Raw genomic sequence first — 26,393 nt, forward strand, 5'->3', positions numbered from 1 at the left:
GACTTACAAGTAAAAATAAAATGCTAATGAACAAATGCAATAGTATACTAAAAGAATAAACCACCATAATAAAGTTGGATTTATCTCAGAAAGACAAAGAAGATTTAATATTGGAATACGTATTAAAATAATGCGTTCCAGTACTAGGTTGAATTTTAAAAGGAACCACATGACTCTTTCAAAAAATACAAAAGAAAATATTCAATAAAATTCAACATTCATTCTTGAAAATATTTCCTTAAAGAACTAAGAAACTTTAATAACAAGAATATTAATCTCAAACTTACAACCAATATCATCCTAATTGTGAAATATTATAGCAGCATCTCCCAAAATATGTTCTATAGATAACTAGATTCTTTAAGATTTTCCAATGGAAAAGCTTCCACCACAAGATGAATTTGCACATGCTGTTCACATTTGGAGGTTAGTAAAGTACATTAGCATTGTATATGCTCAGTAAGCCCCACAATTAGAAAAAAACAGTATCAACAATATACAATCTGCTTAGCTGTTTAACTCATTAGTTCTCAAACTTATTTGAGCATTTCTTTTCTCACTTTCCGTTATTTCACTCCTTAAGCCACTTCACTGTGGCTTTTGCCACCCACCTTTCTACTGAAACTCAAGCAAAAGTGACAAGTGGTCTCCTTCTTGCTAAATGCATTAGACTTTTCTTGATTTTCATTCTATTTGCCCAATGGTGTGCTGTTAAGTGTTTAACAACTGGCTCTCCTTGCAGGAAAAATGCTCTGGTTTGTAGTGTTTGCTAATTTCTGTGGTGTAAATACTCCCACGGTGACTGACGTAGGGCCATCAACATGGCAGCAGAGTCGGCCAGAGCTGGGGCAGCAGCAGCATATTACATGGTATCCCCACCTCACAGATGCAATCCACACCAACACCTCATGGATGTAAAATGATCAGGAACCAATGCAGGTGGTGTGGTTACTACCTCTGTTTTAATCGTAACTTGTTTCACTGGTCGTATATACAATCTAACTTTTAACAATGGCTGTGGATAACAGTCGGCTCACAAAAATCCTAAAAATTTAACAATCGACTTTCACAAGCCAGTCTGAGCTGGCTCCAGCACCGCCGTCTCCGCCCCTGCATAATTTGATATTCTGTGTATCCTCTATTTTTGAAACTGTCTCCTCCCTTTGCTGCCTAGTGACCAGTTACCTTGAATTCTTATCCTAACCCTATGACTACTATGTTAGCCCTTTTTCCTGGTACCTCTTCCTCCTGAGTTCTTCTATCCTATGTGTTCTGCAAGCTCCTTCTTGGCCTCACTCTTACCCATAAACATATCTACTTGCTTACAGCTCCCAAATCTTCATCTCTAACCCCGTCTTCTCTCAAGACTTCTAAATCTGTATTTCCAATTTTTGTTTTGTTTTGTTTTTTTGTTTGTTTGTTTTGCAGTACGCGGGCCTCTCACTGTTGTGGCCTCTCCCTTTGTGGAGCACAGGCTCCAGATGCGCAGGACCAGCGGCCATGGCTCACGGGCCCAGCTGCTCTGCGGCATGTGGGATTTTCCCGGACCGAGGCACGAACCTGTGTCCCCTGCATCGGCAGGCGGACTCTCAACCACTGCGCCACCAGGGAAGCCCTGTATTTCCAATTTTTTGGCAACACCTCTCCCTGAGTTTCTTCAGGAACCTCAAACTCAACAATTCCTAAACTGGCTACCCATCTCCTCCCTCCGAAGAATTAAAGACACAAAATCCAACACACATTGGAACACTCCTCGCTCCCTGGTTGATGAAAAGGTGTTGGATTCTCTACTCCAGCCTTGCAAAGTACATTCCAGGATGCTCAGTTCATAACCACAGGCAACCCTTCTCACATCCCTTTCCCCCTTCCCTGCGACTTTTTCACACCCCACACTTTCCAAAGTGTCACCTTCAGCAAAAGCCCTCCCAACTCAACACTTTCTCCATTCTCAGCCCAGTAATGTCATAATCTCTACTTCATCTCTTTCCCAGCACTTTATGACATAGGGTAACTTAAATCTCCTCCAGCTTTTCATGTCCAGACCCTTTCTTCTCATTCTCCAATACTTCAGCACAAAAATCTAGGAAGTGACCTTGTAAAATCAACTTTTCTAAGGGTAGGGGAAAGGGGTTTTGTGCTGTCAAATGAAAATTCTCTTTGGTGCACTGGGAGAAGGTGAAAAGTATATGAACACTCCCAAACGACTAATTTTTATCCCATTGAACTAAATACATGGGTCTCCCACTGCCCCCACAAACTGCTGATGGATTCCCTTAGAAACCAGAGTCAAGATGAGCCAATCACATTCTTCCCTAGATTTTTACAACATTCATACAACACTGGCTATTAAATTGACGACTATATCCTGAGGTGACAAAATAAAATGACTTTATTTGAATTAAGAGAAAGAGAAAAATGAAAATAAAGAATCTCCCAAGGGTGGTCGGTTTTAAGTGACAGTGGAGTTACTGAATTGAATATAAGGTAAGGATTTGGTGATCTAACTTACTTGTCACAAGTAACAAGAATAAGTACTTTCAAGTTGCTTACCACTTACATGACACATAAACGGATTTGCAGTGAACCAGAACAATGAAAAGCTTGGATCGAATCCATGGTTACATCTGAATACGGTTACACTTGTGTAGATATAATTGTTAAGTGTGGAATGGTGCTGGTAGTATGGGGTATAGTTATCTCATTCTCTGGCAAGTTATATACTGGAAATTAGACTCTTGCTAAAGTGTGCAAGACAGGGTGGCTGGGTTCAGGCTGCTTGAGTTCAAATCTTAGTTTTATCACCAGGCAGGTTATTTTTACCTCTCTGTGTTTGTTTCTTCATCTGCAAAATAGAGATAATAGTGTATACCTTTTACAGATTGTTAGAAGAATAAAACGAGATAATGTACATAATGTGCTTAAAATAGAGCCTGATATAGAATAAGTGCTCAGTAAATATTAACTAAGACTATCAATTCCTAGGCTCCTTTTTTGGTGCTTGAGATAATTAAGGAAGAGTCCTTTAGAAGGATGGGTAAATGACAGCTTAGCTGAGGATTTAAACTGTGGAGGAGACTGAAGTGTAAACTGAACTGGAATAAAGCATTCTCTAAACACGAAATCCTATGGTTACATTTATAAATCAATTATAAACTAAGTTATCCTAATGAGTAATATTACTCCAGAAAGTCATGATACCTATTTAGGATTAGGAAGTCGAATGAAACGGTAGATTTGAAATTAAAAGGAGACAATTATGGGGCTTCCCTGGTGGCGCAGTGGTTAAGAATCCGCCTGCCCACGCAGGGGACATGGGTTCTAGCCCTGGTCTGGGAAGATCCCACATGCCACGGAGCAACTAAACCCGTGCACCACAACTACTGAGCCTGAGCACTAGAGCCCACGAGCCACAACTACTGAGCCCGCGTGCCACAGCTACTGAAGCCCGCACGCCTAGAGCCCGTGCTCCGCAACGAAAGAAGCCACCACAATAAGAAGCCCGCTCACTGCTACGAAGTAGCCCCCACTCGCCGCAATTAGAGAAAGCCTGTGTGCAGCAATGAAGACCCAACGAAGCCAAAAATAAATAAATAAAATAAATAAATTTATTTTTTTAAAAAGGCAACAATTATTTGCTGAGCTTCTGATATTTGTTAGCAGTGTTCAAAGCACTGGGGATAAAGAACAAACAAAACAGACTAATATTCCAGCCCTTGTGTAACTGTGTAAATAAAGATGTAATAAAAAAAATTAGATGGTGTTAAAGGATCCATATGCTATGTCTGATATATCTACCATGTGGAAAAAAAGAGGAACGAAGGTTGTTAAAGACAATTAGGAATTATTTCAACAAGCTACTGTGCTTTACTAAAGTTTATGAATTAAGGTCTATTGATCCCCTTCTCCAAATGTGAGGATTAGTGATTCACTAATTTTTAAAAAAATCAGTTGAAATCCATTTATAAGTGATAATCAATTTTATTTTGTCTCTGAAGTAGCAACATAAGCATTTTGCTCATGTTACATTCAGAGTAAAAAATTGCTCATGTACAACGTGGTGCCTACAGTTGATAGCCCTGTATTGTATAATCAAAATTTGCTAAGGGAGCAGAACTTAAATGTTCTCACGAAAAAAAAAGAGGGAGAGAGAGAGAGATTTGCGAGGTGATGGATGTTAATTAGCAAATGGAGGGAAGCCTTTCACATTGCATATGTATTTCAAGCCACCACAATGTATATTTTATTTATTTTTTTTTTTGCACTACACAGGCCTCTCACTGTCGTGGCCTCTCCTGTTGCGGAGCACAGGCTCCGGACGCGCAGGCCCAGTGGCCACGGCTCACGGGCCCAGCCGCTCCGCGGCACGTGGGATCCTCCCGGACCGGGGCACGAACCCGCGTCCCCTGCATCGCCAGGCGGACTCTCAACCACTGCGCCACCAGGGGAGCCCTGTTACGTAGATTATAATGAAAAATATCAGCTGTTTCATTAATACACAACGAAAATGGGCTATTTTAACAAAACTGTCTACTAGTCTTGAAGTGAAATGAATTTTTTCTTCTGCAGCTAACATTTTTTTCCACCAGATACCATCGGCACTAAACCAATCCTTATGAAAATCATGTCCCTCACTGAAGTTAAAAGCATTCCAGCATTTCCCCCCAAATACGGTAAGGCTATCACTCCTATAGGAGTCTAGTTCTCTGGATCTTCCCAAGTACAATTAATCTGTGATGATTTTAGCTGCTAAAATGTTCACAATTACAGTTTGAAGCCTGTATTAACTAAGTGAAATAAGTTGAATAGTAAAAGTTATTTGAACTCTCACCCACATCAAAATGGAATCCCAAAGACATTCCCCAAATGGGTAGCCATGCCTGGTCTTGTTCAAGCTTGGTGTTACATTGAACAAATGATTTAGAATCACGTCAGCAGCCTGTGATTTACGTAACTCACTTCTGCAGAAATTCACATTGCTTGTGAAAAACATCACATGGAAGAGGAACTTACTACAAATATGACAACTGGAAATAAATGAACGCTGAGAAGGCATTAGAGAACAGTACTTTCTTTAAAAAGAACTGTGGAACTAACTGCACAGATATGTTTAAAAATCAAATTTGCATTCAAATTTAGGGAAATGTAGTTACCCGTATGATGAAAATGGCAAGTATACATTGGTGTTCCAATATGGTCAATTAAGAAAGAAATCGGAATGTAATCCGCAAAAATGTTGAATCACTACGCTGGACACCTGAAACACAATATTGTAAATCAACTATACTTTCATTTAACAAAAGAGAAAGAAATATGTTCTCTAAGTTAATGTTGTAGGACAGGAAATCACCTGAAAGTTGGAAGGGACTTTATCAGCTCCCTAATTCATGTCTTCTATCAAACAAGACTTCTTAACAGATGGCCATTCAGATTCTGCATGAATCTCTACTGACAAAAGCACGCACTTCCTCACAAGGCAGCCTTCCCCACCGCTGGACAACTGTAGTCATTAGAATTCTTTCCTTATCCATTCACCTGTCGATGGACACTTAGGTTGCTTCCATGTCCTGGCTATTGGAAATCGTGCTGCAGTGAACACTGTGGTACATATCTCTTTTCTTCTTTACACTGAGCTCATGTATGCCTCCCCTTAATTTCTAGCAATCCTTTGACAAGGGCTTTCTACGACCCAGGAGCTCCATAAGGGAAGGGACCGGTCTGCCTTGTCACTGCTCTTGTCTGGAGCCAGCATGACACGTGGCACAGAGTAAAGTACCATAAAAATGAGCCATAAAAATGAGTAAATGGCTGTTGACTGCCCTATAGGACCCAGTCAGTAAGTCCAGTCCATTTGTCCTTGAGGGCAGTGGAGCTCTCCTGGGATCCGTTGTGGATACTTTTATAAAGTGTAAAACCATGTGCCTAAATGTCATGACAATATAAACTTGTTTTTCCATTAATGATGTTTTTCATTTCTTTTTTTTTTTTAAATTGAAGTATAGTTGATTTCCAGTGCTGTGTGAGTTTCAGGTGTGTACACCTGAAAAGTGATTCAGTTATACATAAATATAGTCTTTTTCAGATTCTTTTCCATTATAGGTTATTACAAGATACTGAATAGAGTTCCCTGTGCTATACAGTAGGTCCTTGTTGGTTATCTATTTTATACACAGCAGTTTGTATCTAGTAATCCCAAAGTCCTAATTTATCCCCCCTTTTCCCCTTTGGTAACCACAAGTTTGTTTTCTAATATAAACATTTGTAAATGCTTATCCTCAAATCTGCACTTACCTCGTGCCAAGTCAGTAACTAGGAGTGCGTGGAGTGTCATCAGCGCATAAGCTGTCCTCAGAGACCACTCGCTGCTTCACAACATCCCTCCCATTTTCTCTCTCTCTCTCTGTTCCGACAGGCCCTCTTCACGTTATGTCCAGGTTCTGCGATAGCCTGCTAGCTGCTTGCCCTGCACACTACTGCCAAATTAATCTTCTGATTAAATCATCTCACTCTTCTCCTCAAGACCTGGAATCTCAACACTCCTTACAAGATAAAACCCACACTCCTTTGCCTACATTCCAGACCCATTCTCATCTGACCTAAAATCTACATCTCCAATCACGCTTCTCACTCCTCACACAGACATAGTACCCACTTCCAATGGGATGAGCTCTGCGAAATGACCCCCCTACACATGCTTATTCACTAGTCCAGGCTCCGTTTTCTTACACTGGAAATTCTTTCCCCCTCCTCCTAGGCCATCGCAAGCACTGGACTTTTTTTGCTTTTAGGTAAAATTCACATACTTAAAATTAACTATTTTAAAGCATGTGATTCAATGATATTTAGTACCGTCTGAAAGCTGTGCAACCGTCAACTCTATCAAGTTCAAAACCATTTCATCACCTCAAAAGGAAAGCCTGCACCCATCAAGCAGTCACTCCCCCTGTCCCCACACCCTGGCAACCACCAATTTGCTTTCTATCTCTACGGATCTGCCTAGTCTGGGTATTTCATATTAACAGAATCCTACCTGGATTCCTTTCTGTTTCTTTCCCTGTATATTTTTAAAGCCATTTTTCTTAAGGTTACCCTGTCAACCCCTCAACTTCTGACGTCTAGTTCAACCCCCATATCCTCTACAGGCTTTTCCTGGATTTACCCTCCAGTCCACACTGACCTCGCCATTTTCTGAATTTTCGTAGTGCTTCTTTTCTGTCTTCTTTAGCTTAGTCTTTAATCACATAGTGCTTTAAATTTTTGGTTAACTGCTTCAACGTTACCCCTTTTTGATTCATGTAGATTATCAACTCCTAGTTCTAGGAGCTGTGCTGTCTCCCTTTGTACCTAGAACCTACTTAACCTGTATGCAACTCATTGTGTCCGGCTGTTAATGAATGAGGAGCAAGTTAAGGAAAGTGAAGTCTTGATCATCAGAGAGAGCTTCAAACCCATGTCAGTTCTTATCCTTCCTTCTATCATGGCCTCCTCCCTGCCACTGTGCTTCTCAGTGTTGTACGTATAGGTAGGTACGGGTCACCTCTTTGCTCTGGTAGAAGATGAACAGGTGTGGCTGCAGGAAGTTGATGGCAGGGTGCCCAAGGGTAGAGAGGGTGCAAATTCCCTGCGTCGATCTCTTGCTAAGAGACTCCTACCTTCGTTCTACGAGCACAGATGAAGGTCTACTGAGAAAAGCGGGCATGCAGAGATGTCACAAGGCCACATAAAAAAAGGTTCATCTATTTGCTTTGCTTTTACATGTAAATCAGTTCCTTTGTCTGGTATTTTTTATTTGAAGTGGCTCATAAATGCGTATCTATCTTGTAAAAGGAGATTAACTGTTAAACAATTATGGTCATAATATTTGTGATTCATACATGAAATCGCTAAGCGTACAATTATTTTATATATTAAAAACAAATGAATAGGTTAAAACTACGTAGTGTCTTATCTAACAATTGCCAAAAAGTTTGAAAGGGAACCGGTTTTATTTTGTGCATAAGTAATAAGTCTAAGTAACATCTTGTATCACACATCCTTATGAACTTTTCTCCAGCTGTAGTACTAAACAGAACTTGTTACAGTTGCCACTGGAAGCCTCCAAGCAAGAAAATAAAACAGTGCTCTGGCCCTTAGGCCATTTAAAACCTGTTCTTCTGACCAGAACAAGTAAAAGATCCAACCTAGAATGCTGAAGGCTATAATTAACATTTTTTTCCCTTTCACATCCCATTTTGCCCGCTTTAGGAGAGCAAAATGGAAATTTCTTCTGGCATTAATTTCACATCATTATGTGTTACAAAAAATGTTAAATAAAATAGAAATAAACATTTTAGAGAGTAATTGAGGGAATTCCCTAAATGTGCAGAAAACAGGAGCACTGAGGATCCCACACTGAAAAAGCACAAAGTTGTCCTCAATATCCAACCAAGTTTAAAGTACTTATAAAGGGCTTCCCTGGTGGCACAGTGGTTGAGAGTCCGCCTGCCGATGCAGGGGACACGGGTTCGTGCCCCGGTCCGGGAGGATCCCACACGCCGCAGTGCGGTTTGGCCCGTGAGCCATGGCCGCTGAGCCTGTGCGTCCAGAGCCTGTGCTCCGCAACGGGAGAGGCCACAACAGTGAGAGGCCCGCCTACCACACACACACACACAAAAAAGTACTTATAAAGCACTGATAATGTGCCCAAGTCCCCTGTACTGTAGGCTGTGAATTAGGGAAGGTATGCAGGGCATATATATGTAAGTGGAATAAGAAGAATTACAACATTCATTCCTACTCTCTAGGAATTCACAATTTTGTTTGGTACACAGAACGTGCACATAAAACTTATAAGACCTGACAGCAAATAATCAGCAAATACAATGTGTGATATAGAATCTGGAACGCATAAAATTACATTTCAGAGTAGATCTGCCTTCTAATTATACTTCAGCTAAGATTAAAGTTAGTTTGCATTTTCTGAGTTCAATAGCTGGTGGCCAGGGTAAATATTTCACACACATGTTGTATGACACAGGAAATCAACCTGACATTTAAAGCTTAACATGCATAATAAAAACAAAATAATTGTGTATATGCACTGTATTTTGTGAGGATTGGAGACCATGCTAGCAGGCATGGTCAAATACACATGAATTGGGACTTCCCTGGTAGTCCAGTGGTAAAGAATCTGCCTTCCAATGCAGGGGACGCGAGTTCGACCCCTGGTCAGGGAACTAAGATCCCACACACCACGGGGCAACTAAGCCCATGTGCCAGAAACTACAGAGCCCACGTGCCCTGGAGCCTGTGCGTCACAACTAGAGAGAGAAAACCTGCACACCACAACTAGAGAGAAGCCTGTGCACTGCAGCAAAGAGCCGGTGCTGCAATGAAAGATCCCACACGCCTTAGCACAGAGCTCGTGTGCCGCAACTAAGACCCGACACAGTCAAAAAAAAAAAAAAAAGGAAAAGAAAAAATAAATAAATATTTTTTAAAAGGGCATCACCATCTGTTGGGGATGGGCAGGATGGCTGCACTTTATTAAAAAACAAAAAAACAACAAAAAAACCAAAAACACATGAATCGTGATTATGGCCTAAAGACACAATCGTGCCAATATGCTGTGTTCCATCACTTAATTATTTTCTCAGCTTTCACTGTGTGGTTATTTGCCTGCCTGGTTCTAGCTGCTGGTTCCCCTACCCGGTCTGGAAAGTACCTGTCCCACCATCTATAAGGCCATGTTATCAGGTGGGCAGATTTTGTTTCCTATATAAGGATATTTGGTGCTGAAAAGCAAGCAGTAATTTGATAAATGTTTATGGATTTTGAATAAACCGTGGTAAAATCTGTAAAATTTGAAGGTTTTGGTTATATCTGCATTGAGATGCACTCTAATATTCCATGTCTATATATGAAAAAATTAACTCCTTTTAACTTCATATAAATTCCTTCAAAATCTATTTTCCTTATCATTTTTTCCCTTTTAAAAGTTTCATGTTGTTAAGGATTTATCTCTAAGTAGTCAGTAATATATTTTCTGTGAATTTAAGAACAACTGAAATGGTAGTCAGACAACTGGATTGTGAATACAGAAGATGGAAATAGCTATAATACTTAAATTGACCAAAGGATGGTCATTTGAAATAAGATCTGGGCCTCCCTTTACTCAAATATTATATTCCAAATACATAAAAGTTCTAAATATGCTTTTAAAGGTAAATAGCTAACTTTATTTCCCAGGGAAAAAAAGTTGTGTGGTTTTTTTTTTCCATTTTAATGGGATAGTCCCAGTGAAATTTGTTTTACATTTTTGTTAGGTGTAAATAACATTTTTTGTAAATAAAGTTATGAACTATATTCAGTTGGATAGTTAACCACTTAAATATATCCATTTTGAGAATATTATAAAATAAATAACCCTTCTGCAAAGTAAGTACCCTATCCCTTGGATTTTCAAGAACAGTTAACAGCTTATTAACAAAAGATGCATTCCTACATCTTTTGCTAATAAACTTTACGACTGAGAGAGAAATAAAGTAATATAGTAAATACATTATACATTATATGTGATACATACTACATACATATAACCTAAAATACATAATAACAAGAGATTTAGGAAAAATATTCAAGGCCACAGGTTTTCCCCTACTTCACACATAACTGAAAGACAGCCACCTGGCTCCAGGCTGGCCTGGCAATGCTGCAGGGTCACAAGGCAAGGATTAGGCTATTGCCTCTTCTTGGTCACCATCTGGCCCGTTAACATCCTTGTGAAATCTAGGTAACAATACTCATGAACGTCAGGAGGGATGTACTTGTCTGTCTTGTTCATTGCTTTATCCTCCTTCTCTAAAACAGCTCTCGGCACAAAGTAGGAGCTCAATAGATTTTTGTTGAAGTAAGTCTTCATTAAAAAGGAGCTCCTGGGCCTCCCTGGGGGCGCAGTGGTTGAGAGTCCGCCTGCCGATGCAGGGGACGCGGGTTCGTGCCCCGGTCCGGGAAGGTCCCACATGCCGCAGAGCGGCTGGGCCCGTGAGCCGTGGCCGCTGAGCCTGCGCGTCCGGAGCCTGAAAATGGAGCTCCTTCTTAGTAGATTTGCTCTGGGCGGGGGTATCATCACCAAGTTTGTGTTACCCACAAATTCTGAGAGCCATAAACTGAGTTTTGTTAGCTGAGATCTGCCCTGGGCTGTACTGAGAATTAAATAATCAGAAATGGTAGGGGCAGGGTGGGGTGGGGGGAAGGCAAAAGAAGAGAGAAATATTACTTAGTATCCCTGACATAAAGTTTCTAAAAAGCTTTTAAAACTTTGTTTTCATTTAGATAAAGACTATTCCAAAGACATCAGACTGATATAAATTTCTTAAAAGAAGTTCCAAAGAAAGTGAGAAGAAAAATGTAACCTGTAATCTGGGTCAAAGGCAAAACTACTTAATATTCCCTTTGGGATTTCTAGAACAATGCAACAGAAAAAAGGAAAAATTAATTAATTCAAAGGATATTGCTCTGTGTATGTGTATTGTATACACAAACACACACACAAATACACTGCTGTGTATGTTTGTGTATATATATATATATATCTATCTTTTACAGTGTTCACTCAGAGGTCTGACAAGATTTTGGGAAACCTCTACTCATTTGCTATTTTAAAGCTCTTGTTATTTTAAAAATTATTACCACAAATTACATCAAGGTCTCATAATAACCATTTGTAGTAGAAGTTTATGTTCATGTGCTTCTCCATCAGCTATTTATGGTTATAAGTTCAGTATTCTGTCAAGAGTTAGAAGACAAATAACTCTATCCTGAGGTTATTTAATTTTAGGGAAAAAAAAAACCCATAATAGATATACATATTTTTTAGAAAAAGACTTAAAAGGGGGGGGGCTTGAAAATAAAATAGCTCTGGAAACCACTGTTAAAAAAAAGCCTGGTTGTTGGTGTATGCCAAAGATCAAAGAGCGCACAGGCCCAAAGAAATCAACAAAATCAAACCTTAGGTATGGCTGAGAAAATTAAAGTCTGTAACAAAGATGGGATATTTTTTTTGCCCCAATACAGGCTAGTCCAGCAGCGTACAGAGAAGCCCAATATATGAAATAAAATTATGTATGAAATAAAACTGGGTATAACAGCAATGAATTCACGTAGTGTCTCACATTATCATCAATGGCTTTAAAGAAATAAAAAAGCTAGAGGGGTTCTCAATGTTTAATTTACTTTTTGCTTGATCTTTACTGATCACCGTCATAGACATACTAAAAAAAATAAGTGTAGGCTTTTAACTATAGACGTAATTTTATATTACTGGCTAAACTTTGGAAAAGAGAGAAAAATATGAAAACAAAAAGCCCTCCATCCCTCACTATTTTAATATAACTGTCATAATTTTTGTATAGTCCCTTTCAGACTTCATATATACATGTTTATATAAGGTTGCAATCAATGGTACACATACATTCTTTATGTTACTTTTTAAAAAATATTTTTCAGGTTTGCTCTAGTTTTCTAATTTGTCATTGATAATTACATAACATTCCACCTAGTGATTACACTATAAGCTACTTAACCATTCCCCTGCTGTTGAATAGTTATTTCCAAATATTGGTTCCTATAACAATGTCTGTATGAAGGTCTTTGCGTATGTGGCTTGTCCTATATCCTACATTTCTTTGCAAAAAAATCTCAGAAGTGAGGGTATGGCAGCAGAGGGTGCAATATAGTGCCCAATTGCTTTTTTAGCAGGCGGAACTAAGTGACAGTGACGTCAGCTATACATAAGTGTACAAGTTTCTTCAATTCCTGAATTACAGAATTTTAGGATTAAAAAAAAAACCTGTCATCAACAATCACTAGGACTGGCACATTTTCTACTGTTATTAAACTGGAACTGAAGTTTACAAATCCATATCTTGTAAGTCTGTTTAACGTGGGTCCTCTAGGGCCATATCATCCTCAGAGATTTTATAAAATACAGTCTTTGAACTTGGAGACTCAGGATTCCTGGCAACCATTCTAAGGTAAGAGGAACCAGTGATGCTTGGACTAAGACAGGAGCCGGGGAGCCTCTACTGACACAAGCTTATTGAAAACGAGACTGAGCTTCTCTAAGTAATAAAATGCCAAACCAACAGAGGTAATTTTACGGGATGACCTCAAGAGATTCTACCAATAGGATAATATGGCAAGGGACTTAACTACAGGCAAAAGTACGGCTTACTAAAAATAATCCAAATTAACTGCACAGAGCATTGGGCTCTAGGCTCTCACATGGGATGCAGGGATCATCTGGAGTGAGAGGTTTCCAAACAGTACACACATCCCCTGAAGGGCTTGTTAAAGGACAGATTATCGGGCCCCATCCCCAGAAGTCTCTGATTCAGTAGGTCTGGGGTGGGGCCCGAGAATTTGCATTTCTACCGAGTTCCCAGATGATACTGAGGCTGCTGGTCCAAGGACCACACTTTAGATTATTTCTTTATTCTTTTAAAATCATGTATAAGTACCTAATAAGTACCATGCTATGTGCTAGAGATACAAAAAGGAATAAAACCAGTTAGTACCTGCTTCAAGAAATTAATAGTCTATGTTTTTGTAGACATTGCACTGCTCTAGTCCTAAAAGTCAACAAACTTGGACCCTGTTGAAAACAAAGTTTAAAAATATATTATATTGCCTTTAAATAAAGCCAGGGTATTTCTAATTAGTTCCAAATGCTTTAGGAAAACATGTAGTAATCCTACAATGGCAAATGCCTGAGTGTTTTCTTCACTCTTCTGGATTTTTCTAACATATGCAAATAATTTGTTACAGTATCTTCTTCATTTATATATATACCATTCATGTGTTTGTTCGCTTTCATAACTCCATCCACCATATAAAAAAGAGAAAGATATTCTGTAAGTACTTGTCCATACACAATCAAAACATTGTTTACAAAACCCAGGTAATTATCAACTGACAGAAAAGAACAACACTGAGTACAGTAAGACTTGGGGATTCACTATTTAGATTCAGACTTCAGTAACACTGTGGAAAAGTGAATGACAAGTAAGCAATATGCTTAGTCATACCCATGAGGGTGGCCTGTACTTGTTAAACACTGCCTATCAGCTGATTCACAGAATTAATGAACTTGCTTTTGAGGTGGCTGCTAAGCTTCTATTTCTATCAGATACACGCTGGCTTCCCATAACTATTTTTGGCAAAAAAATAAAAGGCAAATAAAGTAGGTATAAAATTTTGTGATCTGTGGATCTGCCAAAGTATTAGGCATTATTTGTATGTCTTTGGCATATTGTTTACGACATGATTGAAAGACTCCCCTCGTTTCAATCTATTAGAAAGCTACTTTAAAAGTCTGGGGCTTCCCTGGTGGCGCAGTGGTTGAGAGTCCGCCTGCCGATGCAGGGGACACGGGTTTGTGCCCCGGTCCGGGAGGGTCCCACATGCCGTGGAGTGGCTGGGCCCGTGAGCCATGGCCGCTGGGCCTGCGCGTCCGGAGCCTGTGCTCTGCAAAGGGAGAGGCCACAGCAGTGACAGGCCCGCGTACCACACACAAAAAACAAAACAAAACAAAGTCTGGAAGAACTAACTCATGAAGAGATTACATAATTTGTTAAACGTCACAGAGAAAAGACATAGCGAGAGGTAATATTCAGATATCTAATTACATTAACCAACTACTAACTCCTGGCCTTAAATTTGATAAGATTTCTTAGATAAACTGACATTTAGGAATGACAATTTGTTTTTCTGAAGGAAAAAAATGGTTCAAGGAAGAATTACAATGCATGCTTCCCCCCCCCCCCCCCCCCCCTGTACCACACAGCTTGTGGGATTTTAGTTCCCCAGCCAGGGATCGAACCTGGGCCCACTGGCAGTGAGAGCACAGAGCGCTAACCACTGGACCACCAGGGAATTCTCGGGTGTTGATTTTTAAGAGAAAAACAAATGCATGTGTGGAAGAACATATCCCTTCTTATCACGGCTATTTCAAGTGGCTATTTTCATATTTGGTTTCATGAAGGTTGGTTCATGGAGAACTGGGGACATGAATCACTTTAATTTTAATTTTCCTTCTCCTGATCCCGTCTTTCAAATTCCAAGTGTGTTTACTATTCCTTAAAAGCCTTGCTTGCAGGTAGCAAGCAAACCAGGAACGAACCTTTCAAATTTTTGCTGAGGATGTCTTAAAGAATTAACCCTACTGGAAGTATTGGCATTTTGCAAGTGGACTCCAAATTTTCAGAGGACTCAGATGGTGTTGGCGGCAAAATGACGGCCAGTGGGGAGGGGTCAAGGTTAAGGAGTTCTTTCCAGCACCTCATCGTTGCCCCTGGCAGTCTGATAGGTATGTTTCCCCATCGCCTTCACTGTAAAGGAAGAGTTGTTACTCCGTAAACACGCAGGATAAGAATATCCTCTTTGCATTCACTTTCCCAGATTCTCTCCTGAAGCAACTTATAGAGCCCAAGAGAGAAACAGTGCTAAGTGGCTACTTTAGAATTTAAAGCTGTCCTAAAAGTCTATGATGTCACCGAGGGGCAGGGTAAATTCTTAGAAAACAACCCTTTCATTCAGGTGTCTGTGCAGTTACTGTGCAACCTGCCGCGTGTGGGAAGTGAGCACACGCTGATCTCTTACACTCCCACTCAGGGTATTTCCCTACTTTTCTCCCTCCTATCTACCTTCTCTTTATCTGCGGTAAACTGTGCAGACTTCTCACCCCAGGTCTGCGCTAATCTGAACTCTTCCCAGAAGGTCAGGAAATCTGTCTCAGAGAGGCTTAGCCACATATTACAATTCTCCTAGATGAGTCCACAAATTAAAGTGCTCCTTAAAAAATCAGTTAAAACTAGCAATGAATTTATTTTCTAAAAACCAGTGAAGTGGAAGAAAAATGTTTCTTAAACAAGACACTGAAGCAAATTGAACTAAACTATTACAGGATTGAGTGTAAATCCTCCCTGTAAGGTTTTAAATCTCTGTTGCAAATGATTCACGGTACATGAATCGATGACTTCATTTCTTTCCTTTACATCTGAGAAATCACAGTAGAGAAAACAATCTCATTGCACCCGGTCCCTCCAAAGATTTTCAAGTTGAGAATGGCCTCGTCACTGGAATAGCTGAAGGTATAGCAATGGCTCCGAGAAAGCCAAACTAGGCCGTGAAGAGAGTGGAAATTAGGGCTGCTCCCCACTCCCCACCCGCAGAGGGGAAGCCACCGAAAACATGGACCACTCATCTACAGGCACTGGCCTAAGCCTTTCTTTGCCCTCTGCCCCCCCATCCTTTGAGTTAGGTCCCCACTTGGGCTCTGTAGCTGCATACTCAGCGAACGGGGTGAGGGGTTCAGGCCTGGAACCAAGGCCCTTACTTGCTTGCAAAGGAGACAATAAGATGGATTATTTAACAATCCATAAGGAGAACTTAAAATTTATTGTTTGGATGATGCACAGTTAATTATATGCTTTTCCAGTGAGTCCCTACTAGGAAACTGCTGGGTTCTTAGGAGGCAAATTCACTTTTCAAGCCACTAAGTCTATTTTTTGGCTGCAGCTTCTTAGAAAGAGCCCCAAGTTTTATGACAAGCACAGTCACTATGTAGTCTTTAAGCTGTGAAACTAAAATGTCTTTTGATCTGAAGGATCATAGGCCTCACTAAAAAACAAACACACATTAAGTATTCACAGGGCACACCATAAAAATATGTAAAGAATAGAACTTTATCAAATAAAAGCACAGCCTACACCTTCTAAACGCATTAGACATAGAAACTGACATGAAAAGATATACACTGTGTCTACACAGGACTCACAGAGATATTATCAGTAAAACAAAAATAATTCCTAGGCTGATTTTTGTCTGAAGTCACCAGAGAATAGGAAATATAATAGTTTTAAACTGAATAATGATGAAATTTCTCATTTCAGAAACATTTTATAAATTGATCACCACACGGCAAGCATTATCTTCAGTTCATTCTTAACAATAATCTCAAAATTAATACTAGGGTGAACTAAATAGTTGGAAAAGTATTAGCTCAATTAAATTCAGGGCCAAGGTCATATCATTTAAGATACACAGGTTTGCTGATAAAGTCTTAAAATCATACAAAAAAAAGAGCACAGAACAATAATTGCAGTACTTTGCCCATTTCATTGATTAGGAAATGGAGATTTAGAATGGATAAGTGACTTGCCTCACTATAATAATTAAAATGGTTAAAAATGTAAACATTCACATTCTGAATTAAATATTTGTTATTAAAACATAGGTGTGCATTGACTGTTGAAGAAAAATATTTAGACTATATAAATCTGTTTTGTAAAATAAAAAAATAATTTAAGTATATACTATTATCGGGGATAGCTGTTGTCTTAACATCTCCAAAAGCTTTCCCCCAAATACGGTCTATTTTATTTGAGCTGATTTCCTTTCAAGAACCTACGTAAGTATTGTAGGTAAATAAAAATTAAAATACAACATTTTTACTAAATAAGCTTCAAAAGATATGCCATATAACTCCCCCAAGCCTACCTCTGTATTGTGATACAATACAAATAGTAAACAACAAAGCCGAGGAAGGTTACAAATAATCTTCGATTTGAAAATTTTATCTAGAAAGCTATGAAGCTAACTGAATGTTGATACACAGGGGCTATCTATGCTAGCAAGGTGGTTATTTACAGATCTTACTGTACTTTTGTGGAGTCAAATTAGATGGGTTTCAAAGGACCTTTGTAATAAGCATTTTAAATCGCTGCCCTTTTTGTTGCTTTTAGGCCTTAAGAGAGAAAGGGACAGGGCCTTAAGAGAGGTCAGCTACCCTCATGAGAAGATCTGTTAGGAAAAATAAGAAAAGCAAGTTAGAAATTCAGTTTAACAATTTTGAAGGTGTCAGGGGGCATATGTTTACGCCTATAGACTGGTGACATAACACGTTTTCTTGATTAGTGATTTAAAAAAGAAATCCTCTACAGCTGATATTTATTTAGTGGAATCCTATGAGACCAAAAAATTCTTCCGGTATATTTGCTACACCTTATGGCATTATTATATTTCCAAGTTCAAGTGACAGTGAATTCAGCAGAACACCCACAAATTAGAATGACCAACATTTTCTGTCCTACCCATTGGGCATATATAAATCCTATGAAAGAAGAGAAAGTAATAGACCAGGATATAAAAGACATTTGTAAAGTATTATTTTAATATTGTTTTCATGAAAGTCTCCCGTTATTAAAAACCATTTCACAATTTGAAAACTAAATGAAATGTATTATTAATACTTGTGTATGTTTCCACAGCTGTACCACTCACACAGCTTTCGAATACATAATGATCTTGATAATTAGGGTTAGTGGCAAACATCCTTATTTTCAGAGAATTACAGAAGAGAAAAATAAGCATTTGTTTACAGTAGTATAACTTACTAAGAGCAATTAGCTGTGATCAGTAATGTATTATTTCTAACGCATACTCCTAAAGTCATACTTTTTTTCCCTGTATAAATTTTAATACGCAGGGACAATACAACTTTAATGTCACAGGGATTTTGGAATGAATATTGTGATTTTTAAAAAATTAAAATTTAATGGTTTTTAAAATGTAGTTCTGAAAAATATATAAAGAAACGAACAGTAAGGAAACTAGTCCCGTCAAAGAAAATATTGTATTTAATTATTAAAAATGCCAATTGCAAAACTATTTTCAAGGTAGTCTAAGTTTAATAAAGAAGAGAACGCTGGTGGATATTTTAGTTTTAATTACAAAAAGAAATTATATTCTTTTAAATTTAAAAGAATGAAAAAAAGGGCCCCAAAACCTTAGCCTGGAATTCTCCAAAACTTTATACTTCACTGATGCCATGTTTTCATAGCAGTTATCATAAAAGCAAGAAACAAACTTTTAAACATGAAAAAGTTCCGATTTCAAAATTAAATCACCAGGTTTTTCCCCCCTTCTACTGATTTGCAAAAGACTGAGCAGTCGGTCACTAATTGATTCTAAGACCTTTAAATTTAAGATATAATCATCGGCAAGTGAAGTGTCATATTATAATTTAAATAAAGGAGGATGATGAGAAGTACACATTAAGACAAAAAGGATGCTTTTGTAACAAACCTCACTTTTTAGCTAACAGCATTCATTTTATAATTTTGTATATTAAAGAATACTATGGTGCCATATTAACTTCAGAGTGAATCTGATTGAAAACAGACAACGCAAAAACTGTTTTCAAACTTGAAAAAAGATCTTTTGAAATATCACTGCAAAAGCTAACTGGTAGCATCTCTGAGTGTTTTCTACAGAACTTTCACAGGAGTGGAAGGTATTTCTTTAGAAAGAAGCTGCAATGAGTGTCCATGTCAGTCTCTGTTCCAAAAGGGTTTTCTAAATCATCTAGACCATCAGGAGGTCCTGTTTTCAGTCAGCGAGTGATCACTTAGCTATGAACAAGAAGACGGCCACCGAATACCTGGGATCTGTCCAAGATCTGCCCAGCTCCTTCTAAAGGGTGTTAGTCATTGCTCTCTCAATAGCTCCAGTTACAATGTATTTCATGAATGATAAAAACAGTTAACATGAAAATAATGTACTTTAAAATCGAGTTTTTCATACAACTCAGTTAGTCATCTTGCCTGGTTTTGTTTTCAGACGATGATCTATACAAATGAATTTTACATTTTGACCCCAATTTTCAAAGGAAAAGAAGAAAACTTCAGCTTCTTCATGACAGACTTTTTTTTTTTTTTTTTACTTTATGCTTCCTAAAATAATTGACACTACTTTCCCAACCATTATTCTCAGACCCAAGTGAATGAAATTCTCGCGGTAAAACAAGAGCACAACAAAATAATAACGACATAATATCATCACCACGACCATCATGATCATCATCTTGCAAATTTTGGACGCATCACCGACACATTTCAACAAAGGGCAGTCGCAGTAAGCCGACTCACCTAAGCAATGGGAGTTAAGAAGAATTTAGAAACGCAGTCTTCTGATCACCAGCAGAGGTAAAGGCCCCTTCTTTACCTAACAAGTGACCTTATATAAAACCAGCAGATAGGTTACTCCCAGTTTCTGCCTCCTTACCTCAGGCTCCTCCCCAAATACCGAGACAGAAAGTACCACAAATACACACCCACTTTCCACCCCTTACACGGAGGGACCAGAGACTTCGGTTAAGCTGCCCTACCTCCACCTACCCCAGTCAGGCTCCGAAGAGCAGGAGTCGAGCCTGGCACGTGGAGGAACCAAGGCGCCGGCGGGCCATCTTCCCGACCACTGCGAGGGTGGGAGGGGGCCGCGCTCTCCATCCCCCCCGCCCCCGGCAAGCCAGACCCCATCCCCGGCCCTTCCACTCGGCCCACCGCCAACAAAGTGCTTAAGGGCAGCGAGGCTGGGTGACCCCCAAGTGCACCCCTAGCTGAACTGTCACCACGACCCCGCAATGGTCACTGGGTGCTGGAGCCGGACTCCGTGGCCGCGGCACGCACCCGCACGGGATCCCGTGCCGGGCCCAAACGACCCCGGGAGCAGCTCTCGGACCCTGCGCACTTTCGCCGGGGCTCGGAGACCCGGGTTCTCTCAGATCCCCGGGCAGGCGCGCGCCGAGGGGCCCGTCCCGGCCGCGCGGGGCGCACGGGCTCGCGTCGCCGGTGCGGACCGCCGCTCTCCCGCGCGCGCCTCGCGCGCAGCCCGTGCCCTCCGCCGCCTGTGTGTTAGCGCTGCGCCGGGACGTCTCCTCAGGGCGCGACCCTCAGCCGGGACCTGTCAGCCCCGGTGCCCTCGGACCACGAGCCGTCCGCCCGGGGCCCCTCCGTCCGAGAGCCCGTCGCCCCTGCCCCCCGGAGCGCGCCACAGCGCGGGTCCTTCCGGGCCCCGCGCCCCTCGGCGAGCCCCTCCGTGCACGGGCCCCCGCCCGGCGCCGCTGCCCCGAGCGCCCCTGACAGCCCGATTCTGACCTGCGGCGGTGGCCTGGCGCTCCGCTCCGGTGTCCCGGCGGCCGACCCAGCGCCCCAGGCGGCGGCTCCGGCGCGGGCTCTGAGTGCGGTCGGCCCCGCCTGCAGCGGCAGAGCCAGGCCGGGCCGGGGGCGGGCGGGGGCGGGGGCGGGGGCGCGGGGCGGGGGCGCTCGAGGGGGAGGGGAGCGGCCGGGGCGCCGCCGCCCGGCGCACAGTAGGACTCCTGCTCGCCGCGCCCACCTTCCCCGGAGCGCCTACTCTGCGCCCGGCCTCGCTTGTTCCTCACAGCCGCCGCTGGGAGGCGACCCAGAAATGGTCCCATTTTCCCTGAGGAGGCACCGGCCGGAGCCCAGGAAGATGCCCACGGTCACGTCGGGGAGAGCCGAGGTGTGGAGTTCCGGAGCTGCCCTCCCTCTCCAGGCCCGCGGGTCTCGCCCTCGCACGGTGGTCTGCGGGTGTTTTGTTTTGTTTTGTTCTCTTCCTCGAGTTCTTTTCGATGACATTCTTAAAAAAAAAAAAAAAGAAAGAAAGAAAAAGAAAGAAGAACATATTTAGGATCACCTGGTTTTCGTTCCCTACCCAATGGCGCTGCACATTTTCTGCTCCCCCCCCCTTTCGCGTTTGTACTTCCCACTGGTATTCATTATTCACTTAGAGCGACAAAGTTTTAATTGCAAAAATTTTAAGTATTCATTAACCTCTGACAGAATTTTTAAACTTCTTCAGCCGTGTTTTTTACGCTGCGGGACCCAGACACATGGTGCGGGGCTGGGGCGGGACGCGGGGCATGGCAATCTTCAGTTTGCAGTTTGAGGAGCAGTTTGGGGTCGAGCTTCCTCGTGCACGGACCAGGGGGACTCTGGGCAGCTTCGTTTCCTGCCGCTCCCTTTATCGCGACCCGTCCAAAGGGGGTTGATAGATGCCCAGCCAGAAAGCCCCCTAGTCTTCTGGATTTGAGGCCTGACTTTCCTTACCTGTTTTCAATCCCATTTACTGAACATCCTGTTCTGGGCCTGGCCGTCCTTGGGGAGCAAAGGCGCATGAAAACTTGATTTCAAGAAGCTTATCAATTACTTGCCCAGGATTACTTGCTCCAGTCCTTTAGCGTCTTAATTGGTTGGGGATGGGAGTTCTTTTTCCTCTAGGGCAGCTGGTCCTTGTTTGCAGTTTAAAGTAAAACATGATGAGGATGCTTATCACCTGGAGAAGGTTCAGAGCTTAATTCAATAGATTCATGCCCTCCACCTGTCCCATAAAATAGGAAGTTAAGAGCCACAGCTGAATAGGGACTTCAAAGACGACCATTTTATCACTGAAAAACGCCATTTCCTTGCCTATCATTTAGGTGGTCAGATTGACACGGCTCAGCATGCTACACTCCAGCATAGAAGTACTGCATGCATCCCACTTCTTCTTTTTTTAAAAAAAATTATTTATTTATTTATTTATTTATGGCCACGTTGGGTCTTCATGGCTGCGCGTGGGCTCTCTCTAGTTGTGGCGAGCAGGGGCCACTCTTCCTTGCAATACGTGAGATTCTCATTGTGGTGGCTTCTCTTGTTGCGGAGCTCGCGCTCTAGGTGCGTGGGCTCAGTAGCTGTGGCTTGCGGGCTGTAGAGCGCAGGCTCAGTAGTTGTGGCACACGGCTTTAGCTGCTCCACGGCATGTGGTATTTTACCAGATCAGGGCTCAAACCCGTGTCCCCTGCATTGGCAGCCAGGGAAGTCCCTAAATACCATACATTTTAAATGTACAATCCAATGATTTTTAGTTTGACAGAGTTTTTTCCCCCACTTTTATTGAGAAATAATTGACATATATCACTGTATAAGTTTAAAGTGTACAGCATGATGGTTTGACTTACATACATTGTGAAATGATTACCACAATACGTTTAGTTAACATGCATCATCTCTTATAGATACAATAAAAAGAAAAGAAAAAATTTTTTTCTCCTTGTGATGAGAACTCTTAGGCTTTAATCTCTTAATGCCTTTCCTGTATATCATACAGCAGTGTTAACTATAGTTATCATGTTGTGTATTACATCTCTAGTACTAAATTATTTTTCTTCCAGTTTTATTGAGATATAATTGACATACAGCACTGTGTAACTTTAAGGTGTACAGTATAATGATTTGACTTACATGCATCATGAAATGATTATCACAGTAAGTTTAGTGAATATCCATCATCTCTAGTACTAAATTATTTTATAACTGGAAGTTTGTACCTTTTGACCACCCTCCTTTAATTCTCCCTCCTCCCACCTCTGGTGGCCACAAATTTATAGGTCTAGCTCTTACATTTAGGTCTATGATCTATTTTGAGTTAAATTTTGTGTATGGTGTGAGGTAGGGCCAATCTGCTTTTCGTGGCGAAATACTCATAATTCAACAATATTGACTAAATGGAATCCCACCACAGTGAACTTATAACTGGTGCAACACTTTAGAGTTGATCTGAATACTTTCTAAACTTTCTTCCAGATTAAAAAAAAAGCGATTTTCTACTATATATAAAATAGGTAAACAACAAGGACCTACTGTATAGCACAGGGAACTATACTCAGTATCTTGTAATAACCCATAATGGAAAAGAATCTGTAAAAGAATATATAAATGTATAACTGAATCACTTTGCTATACACTTGAAGCTAACACAACAGTGTAAACTAACTAAACATCAATAAAAATTGTCATTTTAAAAAGTGATCTATAGTTAGTAAAGCCTTAAAATGTAAGAAGTTAAGCAATAGAAATAGAAGTAGCATAAATCTCTTTTTAAAACTACTGGTCTTGATTTATTAGTGGATTATGAAATCAGTTTACTGGGTCATAACCAAATTTTTTTTAGAAGTCAAATAATACAGAACACAAGAGAACAGAAACTATCAGAATTCTTCCCCTAAAGTGTTGCTTCATAACTTTTGTGTTATGTGTGTGCATGTGTGTGTATTTGTATGTACCAGGAGTTGGTGTAAAATGTATTTCTTACTGTTGGGCCACATTTTCAAAAGCTGGAGAAACACTGTATAAACTATAATGCAGAATTCTTTCATTCCACAAACATTTACTGAGTGCTTATTTTGTGCCAGGCCCTCTGCTAAGTCCTGGGGACAATATGATAAATAGCACATGGTCTCCACCCTGCAACAGTGCACACATTGCAGTTCCATCCACATTTAGCTTCTAGAGATGAAAGATTGTGCGTTGGTTCACTTCTCCCCAACCACAAGGGCTTCTTCCAAATATTGAGGTTTGGTCCTGAGGCACTTATTTTTCTGCAGTTAATGCTCAGTTGTTAATCTCATTTGAGATTTGCAGACATATTTGCTTTTCTTCCAACTAGGGGAACTTTGTTCCCAGGTTCATAATTGCATACTGTGTTTATTATACTGGGAAGGAAGTACAGGTCTAGTAGTGGGAGTTGGCCTTAACTGAATTGATTCCCAGTTTACTCCAACTATACTTAAACTAGCCCTACTGACAGACCTCAGGTATTTTTAAACACTGGTATATTATTTTTAAAGGGAAACATTTTAAATCATGACAAAAATTTTATTTTCAAGGCATTCAGAAAAACAGCATTGGCATCAGTAGTGAATGACATGTAACCATTTTGCAGATTGAGTTTAGGAAAATTAACGTGCTGTATTTCCAGTCATCCAGTGGGGGCGTGCGGAGGGTCACTTATTTACAGCAGCTGTGTGCAGTCATGGCTTTGACATTTGCTCCTCTAACTGAGATACCATTTCTCAGTCTCTAGACACCATAAATCCTCAGGAGATTTGGATGCTCTTAATTTAAAATTTTATAAAAATGATAACCAGTTCAACACGTTGGACAGGTTAAGCGCACGCGCGCGCGCGCGCGCACGCGCGCGCCCACACATCTACTTTGTGAATGACTCTCTTGAGTTCCCACATATGATTTTTAAGTCTAGTTATGAAATTTTACCTGCAATCTCCCAATTTTACTTTGAATTTTATTAAGGTCGTTTTCTCCTACTCTTGCTATTCTGTGTTATCTTGCCCCTCACCAAATGACTTGCTCATTTTTATAAGGTCTTAAGTACCAAAGCCAGGCTTGTAACCCATTTCTTCTGATTTCCAATTGCCTGATCCTTTCACTATACATCTCTGCTTAACTTACATTCTCTTTCTGTTTTGAGTGATTGCCTATAAATAAAAAAAAGAAAATTTGCTGTAATATTTTAATAAATACTTGATTATATACAAATCATTAGGTTATAATATAATACAGCTATGTATTGGTTCAAAATAAAAAACATGGAAGATATATGCCAATTCATATTTTATTTTCTCTTAATACCCCAATTTAGAGCTTTCTTTTAGATAATTTGAAAGAACTGAAAGAGACATAATTTTAAGGCCATTTCTTCAGTAATATGCTTTTCTTTAATATTGAATGAGATGACTCCTATTTTTGAAAATATTTTATTTCTCATAATCTGTAAGCACCTATGAAATTAATAATGATATGTAATTCCAAGGAAATTCCATTTGGTAATTTCAATAGTTTTGAGTGCGACTATTTAAAGTTTTAATGGTTTGAAAATATCTTTTAAAGGTTCAAAAATACTTTTGATATTCAGGAAATTTTAAAAAGAGGTTTTTGCCCTGCTTTATCAGTTTCTCTTCACTTTTTCCCTCAGAAATTGATGTATTTTGCATATCAGATTGGCTTGTAAGTACCAAGAGGTAGGAAGTAGCTGTTAGGAAGAAGAGAATGCCTGGCAGAGTTTTCAGTTCAGGAAAATCATCCTACCTTCTATCTGTCTTTTCTTTTCAAGAGTTTGGTTTCGATTCAGCACTGATAGAATGGAAAGAGCCCTGCTTTTTATCTCTGCTTATTGTGACCTTGAGCAGGAGACTCACCCTCTCTGAGGCTTAGTTCCCTTAGTTCATCTATAAAATGGAAATATATTCTCATAATCTCATCAGTGAGATAACATGAGAAAATGCCAGGTCAGGCTCCTAGTAGGAACTCAGTAAATGTTGTTTATCAACTATGTGAAAGCAATGAGAATATTTTTTTCTGAAAGTCACTCACTAATGTATTAAAACAGTTTGGATGCTAAATTGAGGGTTTTTTTTTTCATGTATGTGTCATATTTAGTCATCAGTCTACATGGATACTCTACTCTCTTTCTTGTGAGTAAAAAAATCACTAGTTGAATAAGTAGATTTTGCAATAGCTATGAACCCCAGATATCTGTATGAGAACGGTTTTCTCATGATATGCATGGGAACTTACGGGTCCTAGGCTTTGTCACATAAAACTAAAACAACAAAACAAAACAAAACCTTTTTATGATGGAAAATATTAGACAAGTATAGAAGTAGACAGAATAGTGTAATGAATACCCCTTGTACCATAACCCGGTTTCAGTCTACGGCT

General features: G+C 40.3%; 1 protein-coding gene across 2 annotated transcripts in view; it reads right to left on the reverse strand.

Moving 5' to 3' along the window:
• Positions 1-21,063, reverse strand: part of PPARG (peroxisome proliferator activated receptor gamma) — a 128,146-nt gene extending 107,083 nt beyond the window's left edge. The window contains exon 1 of one of the 2 annotated variants that reach the window (XM_059076110.2): positions 20,973-21,063. The gene's annotated coding sequence lies outside the window, so the exon portion shown is untranslated. Of the gene's footprint in view, positions 1-19,964; positions 20,060-20,972 lie in introns of those variants that run through there. The other variant, XM_067043409.1, reaches the window with a different exon arrangement.
• Positions 21,064-26,393: the final 5,330 nt, after the last annotated feature.

Source organism: Kogia breviceps, chromosome 10, assembly GCF_026419965.1.
Source record: "Kogia breviceps isolate mKogBre1 chromosome 10, mKogBre1 haplotype 1, whole genome shotgun sequence".
Lineage (NCBI taxonomy): Eukaryota > Metazoa > Chordata > Mammalia > Artiodactyla > Physeteridae > Kogia > Kogia breviceps.